The sequence below is a fragment of the Anomaloglossus baeobatrachus genome, chromosome 12, assembly GCF_048569485.1.
Source record: "Anomaloglossus baeobatrachus isolate aAnoBae1 chromosome 12, aAnoBae1.hap1, whole genome shotgun sequence".
Lineage (NCBI taxonomy): Eukaryota > Metazoa > Chordata > Amphibia > Anura > Aromobatidae > Anomaloglossus > Anomaloglossus baeobatrachus.
The window spans coordinates 89,841,657-89,848,880 of NC_134364.1; the positions used below are offsets into that span (position 1 = coordinate 89,841,657).

At 49.8% G+C, this 7,224-nt stretch overlaps 1 protein-coding gene across 1 annotated transcript in view; it reads right to left on the reverse strand.

Annotated features, from left to right (window-relative positions):
• The window catches only part of LOC142257519 (cortexin-3-like), a 30,425-nt gene extending 24,557 nt beyond the window's left edge, over window positions 1-5,868 (reverse strand). Inside the window, exon 1 of the mRNA XM_075329662.1 lies at window positions 5,604-5,868. The gene's annotated coding sequence lies outside the window, so the exon portion shown is untranslated. The remainder of the gene's footprint in view (window positions 1-5,603) is intronic.
• Window positions 5,869-7,224: the final 1,356 nt, after the last annotated feature.

Sequence of the window (7,224 nt, forward strand, 5' to 3'; positions counted from 1 at the left end):
TTTTGAAGCTCTCATTTTCTAATTATCTCTGCTGGATCATTGTCTGTAAAGAAAATGGATTTCATATGACTAGACTAGTAAGTCCTAATGTGATGGGGCTTGTTTTGGTGACATTTTCTCTTAGTGAACACAGGTAGCAGTATTCATACGTATACTATGGCCAAAAATATTGCAGCCGCTAGCAACAGCGCAATTGGCAGTATTTGTAGAAAATGCAGGTCGCTATTTGGTCGTCTTTGCCACTGACAAGCATGTCAGCATGGAGGAATGGAATATCTGTTACAATGCTCATCTCGGTCACAGCAGGATGACGTGGCCTCTGTCAGAGACACCATCAGCTTGAGTCAATATTCTGCACAGCTCATGTCAGTCACAGCAGGATGATGTGGCCTCTGTCAGAGACACCATCAGCTTGAGTCAATATTCTGCAAAGGTCACCTCAGTCACAGCAGGATGATGTGGCCTCTGTTAGAGACACCATCAGCTTGAGTCAATGTTCTGCACAGCTCATGTCAGTCACAGCAGGATTATGTGGCTTCTGTAAAGGCCCCGTCACACTAAGCAACATCGCTAGCAACATCGCTGCTAACGAACAACTTTTGTGACGTTGCTAGCGATGTTGCTGTGTGTGACATCCAGCAACAACCTGGCCCCTGCTGTGAGGTCATTGGTTGTTGCTGAATGTCCTGGGCCATTTTTTAGTTGTTGCTGTCCTGCTGTGAAGCACAGATCGCTGTGTGTGACAGCAAGACAGCAACAACTAAATGTGCAGGCACCAGGAGCCGGCTTCTGCTGAGGCTGGTAACCAATGTAAACATCGGGTAACCAAGAAGCCCTGTCCTTGGTTACCCGATATTTACCTTCGATACCAGCCTCCTCCACTCTCACTGTCAGTGCCGGCTCCTGCTCTGTGCACATGTAGCTGCAGCACACATCGGGTTAATTAACCTGATGTGTGCTGTAACTAGGAGAGCAAGGAGCCAGCGCTAAGCAGTGTGCGCTGCTCCCTGCTCTGTGCACATTTAGCTGCAGCACACATCGGGTTAATTAACCCGATGTGTGCTGTAACTAGGAGAGCAAGGAGCCAGCGCTAAGCATTGTGCGCTGCTCCCTGCACATTTAGCTGCAGCACACATCGGGTTAATTAACCCGATGTGTGCTGTAACTAGGAGAGCAGGGAGCCAGCGCTAAGCTTTGTGCGCTGCTCCCTGCTCTGTGCACATTTAGCTGCAGCATACATCGGGTAATTAACCCGATGTGTGCTGTAACTAGGAGAGCAGGGAGCCAGCGCTCAGTGTGCGCTGCTCCCTGCTCTCTGCACGTGTAGCTCCGTGCGGTGGTAACCAAGGTAAATATCGGGTTGGTTACCCGATATTTACCTTAGTTACCAAGCGCAGCATCTTCCACGCTGCGCTGGGGGCTTGTCACTGGTTGCTGGTGAGCTCACCAGCAACTTGTGTAGCGACGCTCCAGCGATCCCTGCCAGGTCAGGTTGCTGGTGGGATCGCTGGAGCGTCGCAGTGTGACATCTCACCAGCAACCTCCTAGCAACTTACCAGCGATCCCTATCGTTGTTGGGATCGCTGGTAAGTTGCTTAGTGTGACGGTACCTTAAGAGACACCATCGGCGTGAGTCAATATTCTGCACAGTTTTCCTGTTTCACTGCCATAACTTAATGTTTTACAAAGTAAAATTTCCTTTTTGTCAATGACATCTGTTTCTGTTCTGCCCCGTGATTTTTTTAACCCGCAGCACCCCATTGGCGATGATCCTTCTGACTTTGTTTTCTGAAGATACGGAGCAGAAGTAGGTGTGGATCCCAATTCTAAATACCGAGGTAAAGTGCTGCCATACGGTTGGAGACACAGAGCGGACAAGTTGCTGCTGTGCCTGTCAACTAATTAAAAAAAATTAAATATATAAGCAATTGTTTTCGTTTAGAGACATGACTAATTTATTCCCGAAACAGTGCCATTCTTGACCATGGATTGTTTTTGCTATTGCATTTCCGCTCTAATTAAGTGCCACACACAATCAGTGAAAAAGGGGTGGCGCTGTTGCAAGAAGAAGAATGCAGCCATGTTTTTATAATCCTAAACAACCCCTTAAAAAGTTCTCCTTTTCAGTGACAAAGCTGGGGATTTTGTAACTAATGATGCAGGTTTTATATCTGATGTAAGGGGCATACTCCTAAGAGTAGGGGAATGTTTACCTACTTTATGGGGCTGATTCATGCAAACTGGTGTAGGGCAAGCTCTGAATTCGTTAAGAGGTTCACACCACTTCATAAATTTGGCGCAGATATGTCTCTTATATCTTAGTCGTGTTCCATTTACTAAAACCGATTTGTTCAAAGGTATGTGTCCCTTTAAGCCCAGTAGATAGAAAATTGCACTAAGACATCGTTCATTGCAGCCCGCTCCAAAAGGAGAAGGGCCCCCAATAAGTCATTACTCCATCCCTCCGGACCAGAAGTGTCAGGTTTAAATGAACCTGTCTCTTCAAACCAGAGGGGTCGGTGTTAAAGGAACTAGATTTTCTGAAACAGAAGAGTCAGGGTTAAAGGAACCAGCCCCTTCAAAACAGGAGGGTCATGTTTAAAGGAATCAGTCACTCTGAAACAGAAGGGTCAGGGTTAAAGGAACTGGACCCCCTGAAACAGAAAGATCTGGGTTAAAGGGACCTATCCCTCTGAAACAGAAGGGTCAGGGATAAAGTAACTAGACCCCTTGAAACAGAAGGGTCAGGATTAAAGAAACCAGTCCCTCCAAACCAGAAGAATCAGGGTTAAAGGAATTTGACCATCCAAAACAGAAGGGTCAGGGGTAAAAGACCAGTCCTTCCGAAACAGAGGGGTCAGGGTTAAAGGAACCAGCCCTTTCGAAACAGAAGGTTCATCGTTAAAGGAACCAGTTCCTCTGAAACAGAAGGGTCAGGGTTAAAGGAAACAGTCCCTGCGAAACAGAAGGGTCAGGGTTAAAGGAACTAGACCCTCCAAAACAGAAGGCTTAGGAACAAGTTCCCCATCCCTCCAGACCAGAAGAATCAGGGTTAAAGGAACTAGACCATCCAAAACAGAAGGGTCAGGGGTATAAGACCAGTCCTTCTGAAACAGAAGGGTCAGGGTTAAAGGAACCAGCCCTTCCGAAACAGAAGGTTCATCGTTAAAGGAACCAGTTCCTCTGAAACAGAAGGGTCAGGGTTAAAGGAACTAGACCCTCCAAAACAGAAGGCTTAGGAACAAGTTCCCCATCCCTCCAGACCAGAAGGCCGCAGCAAGGGTCAATGTTAAAGGAACCAGTCCCCATCCTTCTGGCCAACTTGTCGCTCTCCTAAAGGAGAAATCTTATCCCTATCAGAGGCATCTCATCCAACTAAATCAGATTTCATGGTTTGTGGTGATGAGCGTCGGATATCTTGAAGAATCTAGTACTGCTACTGGAGTTTCAGGTTTGTTTTTTTTATGCTAAATCTTGTTTAACGGTTTTTGAAGGGCCAGTTTTGACCTTTTAAGGATTGATACCTCTGATGGGGGCGCTAGAGCTCCAGCTTTCTATCTGCATATGTTTATGCTCTAACTAATATTATTAAGTCATTGATTTCTGAAATACTAAGGGTGACTTGATGATAGCCGGCCACCATCGATTTACACCACAAATTATTGTTAAAAACGTGAAGTATTGACCTGTCGGTGAAAGAGTTAAAATGTGGCAGAACTTATATTATAATAAATGCGGACCCCCAAACACCTGCCCTCTCTGTATGATATATTTTGTCCCGCCCGCTCTGTGTGCGATGTATGCGGACCCCCGGCCGCACACCCACTCTGTGTGTAATATATGTAGACCACCAGCCCGCTATGTGTGTAATATCTGCAGACCCGGGCAGCACACCCGCACTCTGTGTATGGTATATGCAGACCATAAGCTGCCTGCCCGCTCTGTGTGTAATATCTGTAGACCCCCAGCCGCTTGCCCGATCTGTGTGTAGTATATACAGACTCCCAGCCACCTGCCCGCTCTGTGTGTAATATCTGCAGACCGCGACTGCACACCCGCACTCTGTGTATGGTATATGCGGACCCCAGCCACCCGCCCGCTCTGTGTGTAATATCTGCACACCCCGGCTGCACACCTGCACTCTGTGTATGGTATATGCGGACCCCAAGCTGCCCGCCCGCTCTGTGTGTAATATTTGTAGACACCCAGCCGCTCGCCCGCTCTGTGTGTATGGTATATGTGGACACCCAGCCGCCTGACCCCTCTGTGTGTGATATATGCGGACCCCCAGCTGCCCGACCTCTGTGTATAATATATGCAGATGCCCACCCGCTCTTTGTATGATATATGTTGACCCCCAAGAGGCCACCGCTCTGTGCGTTTTGTGCGGGCTGCTCGCCCTCTGTGTGTGATATATACGGACCCCTGGCTGCCCTCTCTTTGGGCAATATATGTGGACTCTCGGTCTGTATGCGATATATGTGGACCCCTGTCTGCCCACCCTTGCTATGTGATATATGCGGACCCCTGGCTGCCCTTTCTGTGGGCGATATATGCGGACCCCTGGCCGCCTGCCCTCTCTGTGTGATATATGCGTACCCCTTGTTTCCCACCCGCCCACTCTGTGTGATGTATGCGGACCCATGGCTGCCTACCCGATTGCTTTGTGTGCGATATATGCGGACCCCTAGCCTCCCTCCCTATGTGATATATGCAGACCCCCAGCCGCTCGAAGCCCCTCCCTCCCTATGTGATATATGCAGACCCTGGCTGCCCTCTTCGTGTGATATATGCGGACCCCCAGCCGCTCGCCTGCCCTCCCTCCCTATGTGATATATGCGGACCCTGGCTGCCCTCTCTGTATGATATTTGCAGACCCCCAGCCTCATGCCCCCTCTGTGTTCAATACATGCAGACTCCTGGAAACTTGCCTACCGTGTGTGCGATATATGCGGACCCCCGGCAGCCTGCCCTCTCTCTTTGTGCAATATATGTGGACCCCTGGCCACCTGCTCTCTCTCTCTGTATGATATATGCAGACCCCCTGGCACCTGCCTACCCTGTGTACGATATATGAGGACCTCTGACCATCCACCCTCTCGCTGTGCGACATAAGAGAACTATCAGCCGTCTGCCCTCTCTGTGTACGATATATGCGAACCCCCGGCAATCTATCTGCCCTGTGAAGTATATGCGGACCCCTGGCCGCTTGTCCTCTCTGTGTGCGATATATGTGGACTGCTGGCCGGCCGGCCACCCGCCCACTCTATGCAATCTATGCGGACCCCCAGCCGCCTGCCCTCTCTGTGTGCGATATATGTGGACCCCTGGTCACCTACTTGCCCCGTGCGATATATGCGGACCGCTGGCCGCCCGCCCACTCTATGCGATATATGCGGACCCCCAGCCGCCTGCCCTCTCTGTGTACAATATATGCGGACCCCCAGCCGCCTGCCCTCTCTATGTGCGATTTATGCGGACCCCGGGCACACGCCCTATGTTACATGACAGGTGCGGTGTACACCGCTGCTGCATACAGATGGCAGACGATGGGCAGGACCCGGCTCCATGCCCGCCGCAGCACAGACTCGGTGCCTCCTTACCTGTTGATGAAGAACTTCACTGTTCCCATTCCCGTGCTCTGCCGCTTTAATCGCCTCCTGATTAGGGATTATTTGCAGATCTCCGGGGTCTTCACATCAAGATCTGACCGTGTCCCCCCAGCAGCTGCTCACCCGCTGCCTGCTTAGCTCCCTCCTGCATTTGGTGGGTGGTCGCGAAAGGAGGGGGGGGATGCTGCTGGTGTTTTTGGTTGCTACTAGTAACTGGTAACTATAGCAACCTCTGGGCTGAGCATCTGCAATTAATTTGTGAGAGGCAGTGAATGCTGACTCCCTCCGCCTGCCTGGACCACCTATACTCCTGCCTGGGAGCTGTGATTGGCTGCTGCACTTACTGATGGGCAATGGAATAAGCCCCCTCCACTGGTGGGAGAGCATATATTAACCCCACATACACCACAGCACAAAGGAAAGCAACTGGTGGGCGAGAAGGGGAGATACAGAGAAGATAGGGGTGATCCACGTAACCAGAGATAATGACACTCGGGGTACAGAATAATGACTCTGACCCTGGGGATACAGGATAATGACACTGACACTCTGGGTACAGGATAATGGCACTGGGGGTACAGGATAATGAGAATGACACTGGGGGTACAGGATAATGATAATGGCACTGGGGGTACAGGATAATGATAATGGCACTGGGGGTACAGGATAATGACACTGGGGGTACAGGATAATGATACTGACACTCTGGGTACAGGATAATGACACTGACACTGGGGGTACAGGATAATGACAATGACACTGGGGGTACAGGATAATGACACTGGGGGTACAGGATAATGATACTGACACTCTGGGTACAGGATAATGACACTCTGGGTACAGGATAATGACACTCTGGGTACAGGATAATGGCACTGGGGGTACAGGATAATGATACTGACACTGGGGGTACAGGATAATGACACTGGGGGTACAGGATAATGACACTGACACTGGGGGTACGGGATAATGACGCTGACACTGGGGGTACAGGATAATGACAATGACACTGGGGGTACAGGATAATGACACTGGGGGTACAGGATAATGATACTGACACTCTGGGTACAGGATAATGACACTCTGGGTACAGGATAATGACACTCTGGGTACAGGATAATGGCACTGGGGGTACAGGATAATGATACTGACACTGGGGGTACAGGATAATGACACTGGGGGTACAGGATAATGACACTGACACTGGGGGTACAGGATAATGACCCTGACACTGGGAGTACAGGATAATGATAATGACACTGGGGGTACAGGATAATGACACTGGGGGTACAGGATAATGATAATGACACTGGGGGTACAGGATAATGACACTGGGGGTACAGGATAATGACACTGACACTGGGAGTACAGGATAATGACACTGACACTGGGGATACAGGATAATGACACTGAAACTGGGGTACAGGATATTGATACTGAACTTGGGGGTACAGGATACTGACACTGACACTGGGGGTACAGGATACTGACACTGACACTGGGAGTACAGGATAATGACACTGACACTGGGAGTATAGGATAATGACACTGATGCTGGGGTACAGGATATTGATACTGAACTTGGGGGTACAGGATAATGACTCTGACCCTG